This window comes from Pelodiscus sinensis, chromosome 25, assembly GCF_049634645.1.
Source record: "Pelodiscus sinensis isolate JC-2024 chromosome 25, ASM4963464v1, whole genome shotgun sequence".
Taxonomy (NCBI): Eukaryota; Metazoa; Chordata; order Testudines; family Trionychidae; genus Pelodiscus; species Pelodiscus sinensis.
In genome coordinates, this window is record NC_134735.1 from 21,899,309 (window position 1) to 21,911,732 (window position 12,424).

The 12,424-nt window shown below is 59.6% G+C and overlaps 1 long non-coding RNA gene across 1 annotated transcript; it reads right to left on the minus strand.

The window, feature by feature from the left end:
• Positions 1 to 5,443: 5,443 nt before the first annotated feature.
• On the minus strand, positions 5,444 to 8,796 carry LOC142819933 (uncharacterized). The gene is made up of 3 exons (XR_012897618.1): positions 8,281 to 8,796; positions 7,568 to 7,844; positions 5,444 to 6,422 (listed from the first exon to the last, which is right to left on the minus strand). It is a non-coding gene; the product is annotated as an uncharacterized LOC142819933 (long non-coding RNA).
• Positions 8,797 to 12,424: the final 3,628 nt, after the last annotated feature.

The window sequence follows — 12,424 nt, forward strand, 5'->3', positions numbered from 1 at the left end:
AGTGTCAGATTTAAGCAGGAATGACAATATCATTTGTGTGCGCCTGGCCCCGGGCATGTGGAGCATGTGTGGTGCCGGAGCCAGCCCCAGGCACATGGCGCATGGTGAGCGCCGGCCCCGGGAGTGCCGCGGATTGGCTGCCCGCGCTCTGGGCGCGCGGCGCTTGCAGGGGGCGCCGGCCCCGGGCACGTGGCGGTTGGGGGGGAGCACCAGCCTCAGGCGCATGGCGCTTGGAGGGGGCGCCGGCCCTGGGTGCACGGCACTTGGAGGGGGCGCCAGCCCCGGGCACGTGGCTATGGGGGGGCCCTGCCCCTGGGCATGCAGCTATGGGGGGGCCGCCCCCGGGTGCGCAAGTGTCCCCTCCCCCTGGTGCCCGGTGGGCGAACGGCCACGCCCCCTGGCGCCCGGCATCCTCAAATGGTTGGGGACCACTGGTCTAGACGGTGCTTGGTCCTGCCGTGAGTGCAAGGAACAGGACTTAATGACCTCTTGAGGTCCCTTCCAGTTCTATGATTTTCTGTAGGGATGTGTCTAGTGTTTAGATTTCATAACATGGGTGTAAGTTTCTGTGTTGCAGTGTTGAACCAACTGTCGGGGGGTTATACACTAGGGTACGTCTAGACAGCAGCGCTATTTCAGGATACTTCTGGTATCCCAGAATAGCTATTCTGCATCTTTTGAACAAGCTCATTATTGTGAAATATAGTTGGAAATAATGGGCGTGCCATTCCGACGTCCCTGTAAGCCTCATCCCACAAGGATTAAGGGGTGTTTCAGAATAGTGGTTTCTTTCGAAATGTGGTGCTGTGTAGAGAGTGTCAAATTGCGAAATAAGCTACTTCGAACTTAACTCAGAACAAGCTGCGCAGTTTGCATAGCTCAACTTGCATAGGTTGTTTTGAGAGAAGGGTGCAGTGTAGATGCACCCTGGAATCATTTGCCCAGGGAGGTCGTAGAATCTCCCTCACCGGAGATATTGAAGAGCAGGTTGGACAGACACCTGGCAGGGATGGTCTAGACGGCGCTTGGTGCTGCTGTGAGGGCAGGGGACTGGACTTGATGTCTCTCGAGGTCCCTTCCAGTTCGAGTGTTCCACAATTCTATGCAGAAATGACCCTTCAGCTGCCATCTCACCCGCCCTCATGCCAGGCCTGGGAAATGCTGCAGCCCCATTAACCCTTTCCTTTAGGCAGTGGCTGGACTTCCCACATTGCATCTCACGTTGGAGGTCAGGCTGCATCCGCCCTGTGGTGTCAGCACGGCTGGCGCAATTTCATCTTCTACAGCATGAGCCGGGGTGGTCCAGGGAGACGGCACCAGGCTGGAAATGCAGAGGGCTGGTGCTAGTCCTGCCTGGTGCCTCCATTTCTCCTCCCACCCTTTGTCTGGCAGAGACCCGATGTCTGTACAGCTCCTAGCACAGCAGGGCCCGGATATGAACCACGATGAAAAGGGGCTTTTAAGAGCAGTGGGGCCAAGCTCTCCAGCTTGCGACATGTCCGCTGGGTGTGACGCTCGGTTGCCCCCCAGAGTCCAGTAGCCAGCCCTGCCAGGGAGAGAGGCGGGAGGAGGGTGGAGGTGGAAGGTGCAGTTAGGTTCTTCCCACTTCCTTAGTGCAGTTAGCTTGGCATCAGGGCCAGCCTTACGTGTGGGCCACATGCCCAGCCGCCTGGTACGCCATGGTCGGGGGCTGCAAGCTGGCGGGCCTGGCTGCCGGAGGGGGTGAGAACAGGCGAACTGGAGCCTGAAGCCCCTGGCCTGCTGCACGGTGGGCAGGGCTGGAAGATGTGGATGGGGCCAACCTGAGAGCCTGACACCCTCCCCCCCCCCCAGGTTCCTCTCCCACAGCCTGTGGCTAAACCCTTGCTGTCCGGAGAGCTGCCCTACAGGGCAAGACGTTCCAGGGCACCGTGCTCCCTAAGGCCGGCCCTGCGAGACATCCCCGGGCTTTCTAAGGCTCTTCTTGTGCTGCGTTTCTCCATCCTCCCCTTTCCGTTCACCCCCTGCTCGGCAGTGCAGGCGGCATGCGCATGGCGCTCTTCTGCTGCGTTATGGCGATCTCCCCAGGCCGGTGCCGCCACGGCTCAGGGACACTGGATGTGGCCCCAAAGGCTACGTCTATAGTGCAGCCTTCTTGCGCAAAAGCATATGCAAATGAAGTGTGGCGTGGAATATCGTTTTTTGAGGAAGAACGGCTCTTGCACAAGAGGGGGTTTTGCGCGAAAAGGAGCCATCTACACGGCTCATTTTTGCACAAAAGCCTCTTGCGCAAAACCGGCTGCTCATTACTTATGCAAATGAAGCGTGGCAATGTTCCATGCCGCGCTTCATTTGCATATGCTTTTCCGCAAGAAGGCCATAGTGTAGACGTAGCCTTAGGGGACGGGCTGGTTGCAAAGTGTGGATCTTGTTGTTCATGGCTATTTGTATTACTAGCACTGAGGAGCCCAGCCATGGAGCAGAACCCCCTGTGCAAACACCAAGCCAAAAGACACCCTTGTCCGAGTGTCCAATCCAAGAAACGAATCGAAGCTTGAGCGGGGTAGTTCGCCTAGGCCAGTGGTCCCCAACCTTTTGGAGCTGCCGGGCGTGGGGGCGCACATGCACCACTCGCCCGGGGCTGGAACCGGCACCGGCACCAGCATCGGCATGTGCTGCAATCCCGGGGCAGAGGCCACCCACATGTCTCGCACCTGGGGCCAGCACCAGCATGTGCTGCGACCCCAGGGCAGGGGCCTCCCATGTGCCAGGGGCCGGCACCACACATGTGCTATGTGCCCGGGGGCAGGGCCGGCCCAGATTGTTTGGCGGGTGCACATAAATGGCCCAGCGGGTGCCATGGCGCCCGCGGGCACCGCATTGGGGACCACTGGCCTAGGCTGTGTCTACACCACAAAGAAAAATCAGAAAGATACGCGAACTGCAAACTGCAATTTGCCTTTTTCTGCTTTCCTTTGGGAAGAGGCTTTTCTGAAATGTGGCGCGTCTACACGGAAAAATCTCCCCTTTCGGCACATGCCTCCTCTTTCTAGTATCCTGGAAAAGAGCTGCCGTGTAGACGCATTGTAGGGCAGCAAGTAGGGCATTGACCTGGCTAGCAGCAGCACCGCCCCCTACTGGATGGAATCCTGCTCCAGGACCGTTTACAGGTGAACTCATGGCACTTCCCCAGGTAGAGGTCTGTGCTTTTGGAGCAGGCAGAAGGCTTTGGATGCTGTTCTCTCTGCTGCTCTGAGGGTGCAAGCAGCTCAGCTGATACCTGTGTAATCCTCGCTAGACTTGAAGCTGTTACAAAGTCAAAAGAGAAGAGTCCAAGTATGGGTCAACAATCAATAGCTACTAAGGCTAATACCTAGCTAGCCCAGGGCTTTCCCCTGTCGCTCCCAGAGCGTTTGATGAAGGAGGGAAGCATTAGTTAGCTCGCAAAGCCCAGACCCGAGAGAACAGGGCCCTGCCCGGCATGCCACACTCGAGCGTGATCAATGAACGAGGGTGCTCTATCGTTGGCCAACAGCCTTGGTAGTGACAAACCGCCCTGCTTCCGCTCAATTCAGCCTGAGTAACGGGAAAGCCAAGGTGCCCTTTGCTCCCCCGCCACTGAGTCTCAGCAGTAGAACAATTAGCCAGATGGATCCTGCAAGGGAGTGTGCCAAAGGACTTTCTCTGCAGTGCCCCAGAGGAAGAGATGCTGAGCTGATATGCAAATGACGTACACTCACCAGACAGATTCCACGGCAGGGGTGTGAGATGTGATCTTGAAGCATGGGCAATGGTCTAGACTGCTGGCACGGAGGCGGCTGTGCTTTGTATTTCAAAGATGGACACACCACGGAAGTGTGACATGCTTTTCACACAGCCACCAGCTGTCAGGCACAGACTCTGGCAAGCCAGTTTGGACTCTTGGCTCAGACACTAGGCCCCTCATGGATCGGGCTAATGAGGAGACAGCTAGGGCATGACACAGTCGTGTTTAAGGTGCTCCAAGTGTCGCACCGCACAGAGCTGGCCAGAGACTGCTTTGGGACTCTGCTTTGGATGGGCTTTGGCTCCTTCCGTTCCATGAACATGTGTGCCGTGTAGTTTTACTGGTGCAAAAGTGAATACTAAAGCTGCATGCACAAGTACTCATGGGAACGGAATTTTGAATTCCCACACATGAATATTCACATTAAGGGCCCACGCCTTCCTCTGGTCAGGGGCCAGGAGCCTTGCCGTGTGATTAAACACGGCCAATCACTATGAACCCCCACAGCCAAACTGGAATACTTCCAGCTTGCATACAGCTAAATTATTTGCAAGAATAAAACTGCCGCATAATTTTCAGTAACAATCAGTGAGGTCACAATCAGCTTGCAACTATTCTGCAAGTGGAAAGGGGGCAGAATTGCTCTGAGGAGCTGTGCTTCCTGCTCCGGGAATGTGCTTCCTAAGGAGGAAGCCAGAGCAGCTCTGCTTCGGCACCACCGTAAGCAGCTCTCCTGCTAACAGTGCTCTGAGTTATTAAATTCCTTTACGGAGCTCTAACCCCAACTCCTCTGTAGACTAAACACATCATTCCTCGCAGATGCTCTCAGTGGCAGTGCCAAGCAACAGCACACAATTAAGGCCCCCAACCACCCAGCACAATAAATCACTGGAACCATGGCTGGTCAGTGTAGCAGAGCGTGGAGTAAAGATCTTAATTACATTTAGACCAAACAGGGTTCGGTTATTTATTGGACACTGTAAGGACTTGCGAATGGGCAGAAAGTCACTGCAGCCACAGCCCTGGGCGTTTCGGAGTCCGGAGGGGAGGGAGGCCAAGGCAGGGGCACAGCTAAGGGCCATGAAAGGAGGAGGCTGGTGCCTGATTGCATCCTGGATGCAAAGTGATAGCAGCCTCCTTTGAAGAAAGCAGCAGCTGCCACAGGTGGCCAAACAGCTGGAAGGCTGCCAAGGCCCAGGGAGCCGGCAGGACATCTTGGCTGGGTTGTTGGTGCTACAGAAGCGTTTAACCCTTTCAGACTGCGCAGCCCTCTGCCTGGAAGCACTCACCATGCCGAAAGCGGCTCTTGGCTACAGGAGTCTGGGGGCCTATGGGTACAGAAATGGAGCGGGTGTCGGGGGCGCTAATTTGCATGTCATTACCCAGCCTGGATTTCCAGCTCCCAGCTACAGCATAAGCAGTCCCTGAGAATACACGGAAAGGATCAGCTGTGGATCCCTGATGCTGTGTTGTGGGGGCCGGGGGGGGGGGTTAGCTGGGGCTGTCGGTAATGCCAGGGGCGCTCTGCCGCTTTCTTTCTTGGGCCTGTCCTGTACCAGGGCACTTCTGGTACCCGCCTGGCTCTGTCTGTCTCTTCGCCTCCCCAAGCGGGCACTGGAGTTCGAAGAGTTCTTGACAAAGATCCGGTAGGAGTTTGTCTCTGTCTGAGGGTGTGACGGGGGAAGGGTGGGGGGGGTCTGCCCCGGTCTGCCCCGCACTGGCCCTTTAAGGGTAAAACCAAGGCCTGGGAGACGGCTGGGAGCAAATATTGCCCGTTAGGGCCCAGCTGTGGGCTGTATAAATAAGGGCTCCAGGAGGGAGGAAAGGGACAGACTCTTGCTCTGGCTGGGGAGCAGGAAGGACCTGGCTGCCAGGGAAGCTGGAGGCTTCCTGAGCTGGAGCAGGGCTGGGGAAAGGCAGGCAGGGCTGGGGAGCTCCCAGGCTACAGGGCCTGAGACAAAGCCTCAGTCTTCTAGGGCTGCAGAGGGGCAGGCTGAGGCAGCAGGTCCACACCCCTGCAGTGCCGAGTGGCCGTGCCAGGCTGCACTGTGCCCTGGGGGGGGCTAGATGACGACTGGCAGTGGGTCACTGAGGCAAGTCGGGTCCAGGGGATTGGGGATTCCTGGGAGGGCAGAGACCCCAGAGGGCAGAGACCCCAGAAGGGGGCTGAGCGACACTGGAGGGGGCACTGCCTGGAGGGCAGTGTTCTGAGGAGGACCCTGCGGTCCGAGAGTGGTGTGGGTCTGAGCTGAGCCTAGGGAGGCGCCCTGCTTCCAAGCTAATTCCCAGCGCTACCAGCAGGAGGTACCGTGGCGGTGAGCGTCTGCCCCTCTGCAGGGGTCGGCACAAAGGGGGTTGTAACTAGACAGTGAATGGTGAGCTGTGATCTGCATGGAAGCTGCAGGTGTGTCGATGAGCATGGGGGTCACTAGGTTTCCGGTGCAGGGTGATGTTTGTGGCCATTGTTTATTTGCACTGCGGTGTCCAGGAAGTGGGGCGTAAATTGTTGAAATGACGGTGGAATTCTTCAAGGGCCTCCTCCCCATGGGCCCAGATGATGGAGACGTGGCCAGTGTCGCACGGGTGGAGGAAGGGCACTTGGGGGAAGAGCTGAGGAAGCCTCATTCAAAGTCAGCCAGACCAGCATCGGCGTGTAGCAGCCATGGCCTCCTCTGACCTGCAGATATAAAATGTCCCCAAATCCAAAATGGGGGGGGAGTGAGGACAAAGGCCCAGAACTCAGCCACCGGTTGTGCCGGGCCACCAGCAGGGAGGCTGTTCCTGACAGCCAGAAATGCCCCGCGTGTGGAATGTTGGCTTCTGCACCCGCGGTGGCCAGGGTGGGACCAGAAGGCCTGGCTGAAAAGGGCTCTTGGTGGGTGTGATCAGCACCGCTGACTGGCCGGCTGGCGGCACCATGCTGCAGGGCTGGCGGGCTCCCTGCTAGCCTCCCGCTGCCTGGCTCCCAGCAAGCAGCCAGCACCCCCAGCCCGCGACTTCTGCACACAGGATCAGCCCAGGGGGCTCTGCACGTTGGCGATGGGAGCTGTGGGGACGGCGCCTGCAGAGGGGGTAGCAAGCACCGTAGAGCCGCTGGGCTGCGCCTCTGCATAGCAGCTGGATGGGGGATGTCGCTGCTTCCAGGAGCAGCTTGAGGCAGCCTGAGCCCCCTCCTGCCCTCTAAGCCCCTCAGTCCCAGTCCAGAGCCCCTCCTGCACCCCAAATCCCTGATACGCACCAGAGCCTGCACCCCTGCCGAAGCCTTAATCCCCCCTCCCCATGGGAAAATGAGCAAGTGAGGCTGAGGAGAGTGTGGGGGGGCCGGGCCTTGGAGAAGGGGCAAGGCAGGGCTGGGTCCTGAGGGGGGAGGCAGGAGCAAGGGCGTTTGGCTTTGTGTGAGTGGAAAGTTGGCAGCACTAGATGGAAACAAAGGGAGGCCCCCAGCTGAGGGCTGCAGACGAGCCCAGGGACTCGGGGAACCCGCTGCACAGCGCCCATGCCCACAGGCCTCCGCTCCGGCCACACAGCCCGGCCGTTCCCCCTGCGCGAGCCCACGGCCTGCGAGCAGACCATGAACGCGCTGCGACCCTCCCACTGGAAATCCGCTCTGAGCAGCTGGCTCCGGCTCCGGGGCGCGGTGCCCGTGCACTGGCACGCGGGCTCACAGCGGAAGGGTTTCCTTCGGCACCAGCAGCTGGTGAAGGATGCTCGTCCCTGCGAGATTGGGACTCAGCCTGGTTCTGCTCCTGCAACCTTACCCAAGGGGGGGCCATGGCCCCTCCCGCAGGTGACTGCTGGTTTAGTTGTGGCTTTCCTAATTACCTTGCAAGAACTCTGGAGCAAACCCTGCCCCTCGCTGTGTGTCAATGCCAAGCGCAAGAGAGCCCGGATCCTGCCAGGGGCTGGTGCATGTACAAACAGCAGCAGCTCTTAGGAGCTGACATTCTGCAGCTGGGGGTGATTCTGTGCCCAGTTCTGTGGAGCACACGGGGCCCTGCCTGCAGCCTCGGTGCCCTTGGAGCTGGACAGAATTTTCCATCTGAGTGTTCAGTGAAACTTCCTTGGAACAATTCCTGTCCCACGGCCTGCAGGGAAGTGGCTGAAAAACAGAAAGCCCCCAAATCCAAATTAATTCAGAGGAAAGGGGGTTAGACAAAAATAAACTGGTCATGAATTAATTTAAGCTGGGGAGGAGAAGACGGTCTCTAGTCCTCAGAGGGCAATTCTGGACCAGCCTCCCAGCAGAGCACTGGGGGCAAACACCCAACTGGCTGTAGATGGAGCTTGGTGAATTTAGGACCAGAATTCTCTGCCGTGGCTGCCGGTGAGAGCAGGGGCAGGGCTCAATGACCCCAGAGGTTCCTTCCAGTCCTCGCGTATCCTAGACTCAGGAGTCATCGGGTCCAACCCCCTGCCCAAAGCAGGACCAATCCCAGCTTTCATCCAATGGTTTTTCAGGGGGAAAAGGATCCTTTCCCAACCAGCCGCATCCCGACAGGACTGTCATGCCTGGAGATCCCAGGTATTTAACCTGCCTTGCACTGAAGTATCGGCACCCTCGGCAGACAGACACAGCGCTGGGAGAAGTGTGCCATGGGGCTTCAGGCAGCAGCCCGCCAGAGAGGTGGTCAGCTGGGCCTGCTTTGCAGGCGCTATTCAGGGGGCCGGCACCCCGTTTCTATGCCTGACCTGCAGGGAGGCCAAGGCCCCGCCACAGGAGTGGCTAATGCCGCATGTACCGAAGGAGCAAGCTGATGTGTGCGGCTGAGCTCAGGCACACCAGGCCAGGAGATGTGCAGCGCTCCGCAGCCTATGGATGGCCAGGCCCTGAAAAGGCACCTGGAGGGCAGGGCAGGGGAGCTGGGGGAGTCCAAGGGGCTGGTCATGGGACTCTCCCCAGAGCAGAAGCCCTGTAACCCTTTCATGCCCGGGCCACCCCAGCGACGGGGCAGGCGGGGCGGGGGCGGCTCTCCTGCGGCGCCAGGCTTGGAAGAACTGGGAGTTAATGGTTTTTCCCTTTTCCCCCTTCCCCTCTCAGCAGCTGACAGGCAGCAAAAGACCCTCTGCAGTTGTCACGGCAACGGCGTGTCACAAAGACAGGCGCTGTGAAGTGCCAGCAGCCCGGGGCTCCGCACTCAGTCTCTGCCGCCTTCCCACCGCAGGCAGGGAGTGGCTGCCGCTGCCAGCCGGGCTGCTCCGCACTGGCGAGCGCCACCGGGCACGGGAGCACGTGCGTGTGCACGCACCAGGGAACGTGTGTGTGCACGAGTGGGGGGAGGGGAAGTATCCACACCCGCTGCAAAAGCCAAATCCATGGGCCCCTGCGTGCAGTGTGGAGCCAGAAGCAGCATCTCCTTAGGTGGGGGAGCTGTGTCCCTCTGCCTGGCCTGTGCTTGCTGGGCTGGGCTTCTGGCCAGGACCTGCTCCTGACACCAGGGCTGGCCAAACACTCACGGCCCTGCTGCCCAAACCTTGCTGCAGCCAGGCAGAGCCGAGAGGGGGCTGATGCTCCCGCCAGAGGCCTGAGGACGTACGAACGGCCAGACTGGCTCAGACCAAAGGTCCAACGAACCCAGGGCCCTGTCTGCCAACAGTGGCCAATGCCAGGTGGGAATGAACACACGAGCAATTATCAAATGGTCCATCCCCTGTCGCCTGCTCCCACCCTCTGACAAACAGGCTGGGGACACTATCCCTGCCCACCCTGGCTAGCTCTTTTTGGAACCCTGTTAAAGTCTAGGCTTTCACAACATCCTCTGGCAAGGAGTTCCACAGGTTGACTGTGCATTGTGTAAGAAAAACTTCCTCTTGCTTGTTTTAAACCTGCTGCCTATTCATTTCATTTGGTGACCCCTAGTTCTTGTGTGATGGGAACAGGTAAATAACTTTTCCTTATTCATTTTTTCCGCCCCAGTTATGATTTCATAGACCTCTATCATATCCCCCGCAGCACGGGCACCATCTTTCAAAAGTGCTGGGGGGGACGGCTCTGCCCCAGGCCTCGCTCCCACTTGACTCCTTCTCCCAATCCCCCTACCCCACCTCTTCCTGCCTCCCCTGCACCCTCGACCCACCTCTTCCTTCTCGGTTCCACCCCTCCCCCCACATCCTCACCCCTCTCCTCTTCTCCCCAGAGCCTCCAGAATGCACAAAACAGCTGATCGAAGTGTGTGTGTGGGGGGGGGAGATGCAGGGAGGAAGGGGAGGAGCTGATGGGGGCTGCCAATGAGTTCTCAGGACCCGCCAATTCTTCCCACTGGGTGCTCCAGCCCCCAAGAGCCCACAGAGCTGGCGTCTATGCCCCACAGTCGTGCCTTTTCCAAGCTGAACGGTCCCGCTCTTACTAATCCCGCCTTTGCCTCACTGCCTGTTCCAGCCCTGCCCAGTGGCTCTGCCCCCACGACTGGCCGGCCTGCGGAGCCCCCGTCAGATTCTGCGACCCTCTTTTAGTGCTCACCACAGAACCTGTGAGATGTGGCCTTTCCATGAAGGGCACCCAGGATCCCTGCCCCCTGTGGACCCCAGAAATGGCTCCAAAAGGGGGACAGTTTCCTCTTTCCCTGGTCCCTGACGGCCGCTGTGCTTGGAATCAGCCCGAGGTCACAGCGCGCTACAGGACGCACAAGAGGCTGCCTGCCCTAGACGGCGACCATCGGCCCAGCCCGCCCTGGGACTTGGGGCCTGCTTCTCCTCCCCCCACGCCCATCACCTATAGGCCTCCAGGGGAAACCAACAGCCCTGCCTCCTTGGCAGAGGGGGGACATGCAGCCGCTTCTGGGAGCCGCCTGAAGTGAGCCCCACCTGGAGTCCACACCTTGAACCTGCTGCCCCTGCCCCCCCCTGCACCCCAACTCCCTGCCTCAATCCCTGGCCCCTCACCCCACCCCAGAGCCCCACCCACAGCAAAGCCCTCCCCTCCTCCCACACCCCAGCCTGGTGAAAATGAGCGAGTGCATGAGGGTGGGAGAAAGTGAGTGGGGGGGGCAGGGTGAGCGACGGGAGGGGAGTGGGCGGGGCCTTAGGGAAGGGGCGGGGCAAGGGTGTTTGGTTTTCTGCATTTGGGAAGTTGGGGGTGTGACGTAGTGGGGGTACCTGGCTGGTTTCTATGCTGCTGGCTCTGGGGGAACCCCCACTGGCTGTCGTGGGGACCACGACCCAGCAAAACAGGATGAGTCACTATGCAAACCAGTGGCCAGACACCCCCCATGGAGAGGAACAAAGGAAGGTGGAATGCTGCCTTGGCTGGGGGGCAGGGCTGGAAGTTAGTGAGTTGGTTGCTGGCTGTCGGAGGGCATGGAGGAGAGCCTAGGGGAAGGGGCTGGAGTTTAGGGGCCCAGTCTCCCCCATCTCAAGGGGGCCTGAGGCATCCTAGCCCAGTTCCTGTAACCAGTTACATCTGTGCTGCGCTGTGCTGGAGGAGCAATAAACCACCCTCAATTCCACTGGCTGGTGCAGTCTGTTTGTGCCATTTCGGGGTGCAGGAGACGGGGAACCCCCAACGCGCCGTCACACTGGTGTCAGAAGTGGGATGCACTGCACCCCGTGGATGGAGCTTCCAGCGGTGAGCGACAAGGCGCTGTAGAAGCAAGAGCCCTGGAGCCAGGCGTGCTGGAGACAGAGCGAAGCGGTTCCTGGGAATCGTGGGGCGCTGCAGCACTAGACTGGTGAGTCTGCACCGAGGGGCCCAGCGGGCAGATGGCCTACACCCGACTCTTGAAGGCAGAGCTGGTGGGGCTGTGCAGAGAGAGGGGCTTGCCTGTGCAGAAAGCAACCAAGGCCCAGCTGATTGCCCAGCTGGAAGATAATGACCAGCCACAGGGCCAGGATCTTGTCCCCAGGGGAAGCAGCCAGACCCCCCCTGAGAGTGTGTCAGGCTCAGAGAGGGGGAGGAGCGCTGGAACCCAACGGAGAGATGAGACAGCGTCTCCCGGGAGGCCTGCAAGCCGTAGCCCATCTAGGGCAGGGGACAGCCCAGCGGAGCTGCGGCGCCTGGAGATCCAGCTGCGGATCAGGGAATTGGAAGTAGAGGACCGAGAGAAGGACCGCCAGGACCGAGAGAGGGAGCGCCAAGATCGAGAGAGGCAGCGGCAGCATGAGCTGGCCATGGCAGAGCGGAGAATCGGCGGGGCACCGGCTGCGCCAAGTGCGGATGGGCCCCAGGGTCCCAGGACTGCCAGATGCTTGGAGAGGCCCGTGGTGGCCCAATTGAAGGACATGGGTGACATAGACGGGTTCCTCAGTACCTTTGAGAGGGCCTGTGGACTGCAACGGGTTCCCCCAGCTGACTGGCTGCAGGAGCTCATCCCCGCACTGAGCCAGGAGGCGGCCGGAGTGCTCAGTCAGCTGGAGGACCTACAGCCAGGGGATTACAACCGAGTCAAGGAGGCCCTGCTGCACAAGTTCGGGCTGACCCCCGAGATGTACAGGAAGAAGTTCCGGGGGGTACAGAAAGGGCCACGGGAGACCTATGTGGACCTGGCCTCCCGCCTGGCGCAATACTGCCGCAAGTGGGTGTCTGGAGTCGGAGCCCAGACCGCAGGGGAGCTGCTCAAGCTGGTCATGATGGAGCAGTTCTATGAAGCGTGCCCACCCAAACTGAGGCTGTGGCTCAAGGACCGGAGACCAGAGAACCCCCAGGAGGCTGGGAGACTGGCGGATGAGTTCACGGAGAGCCGGTCC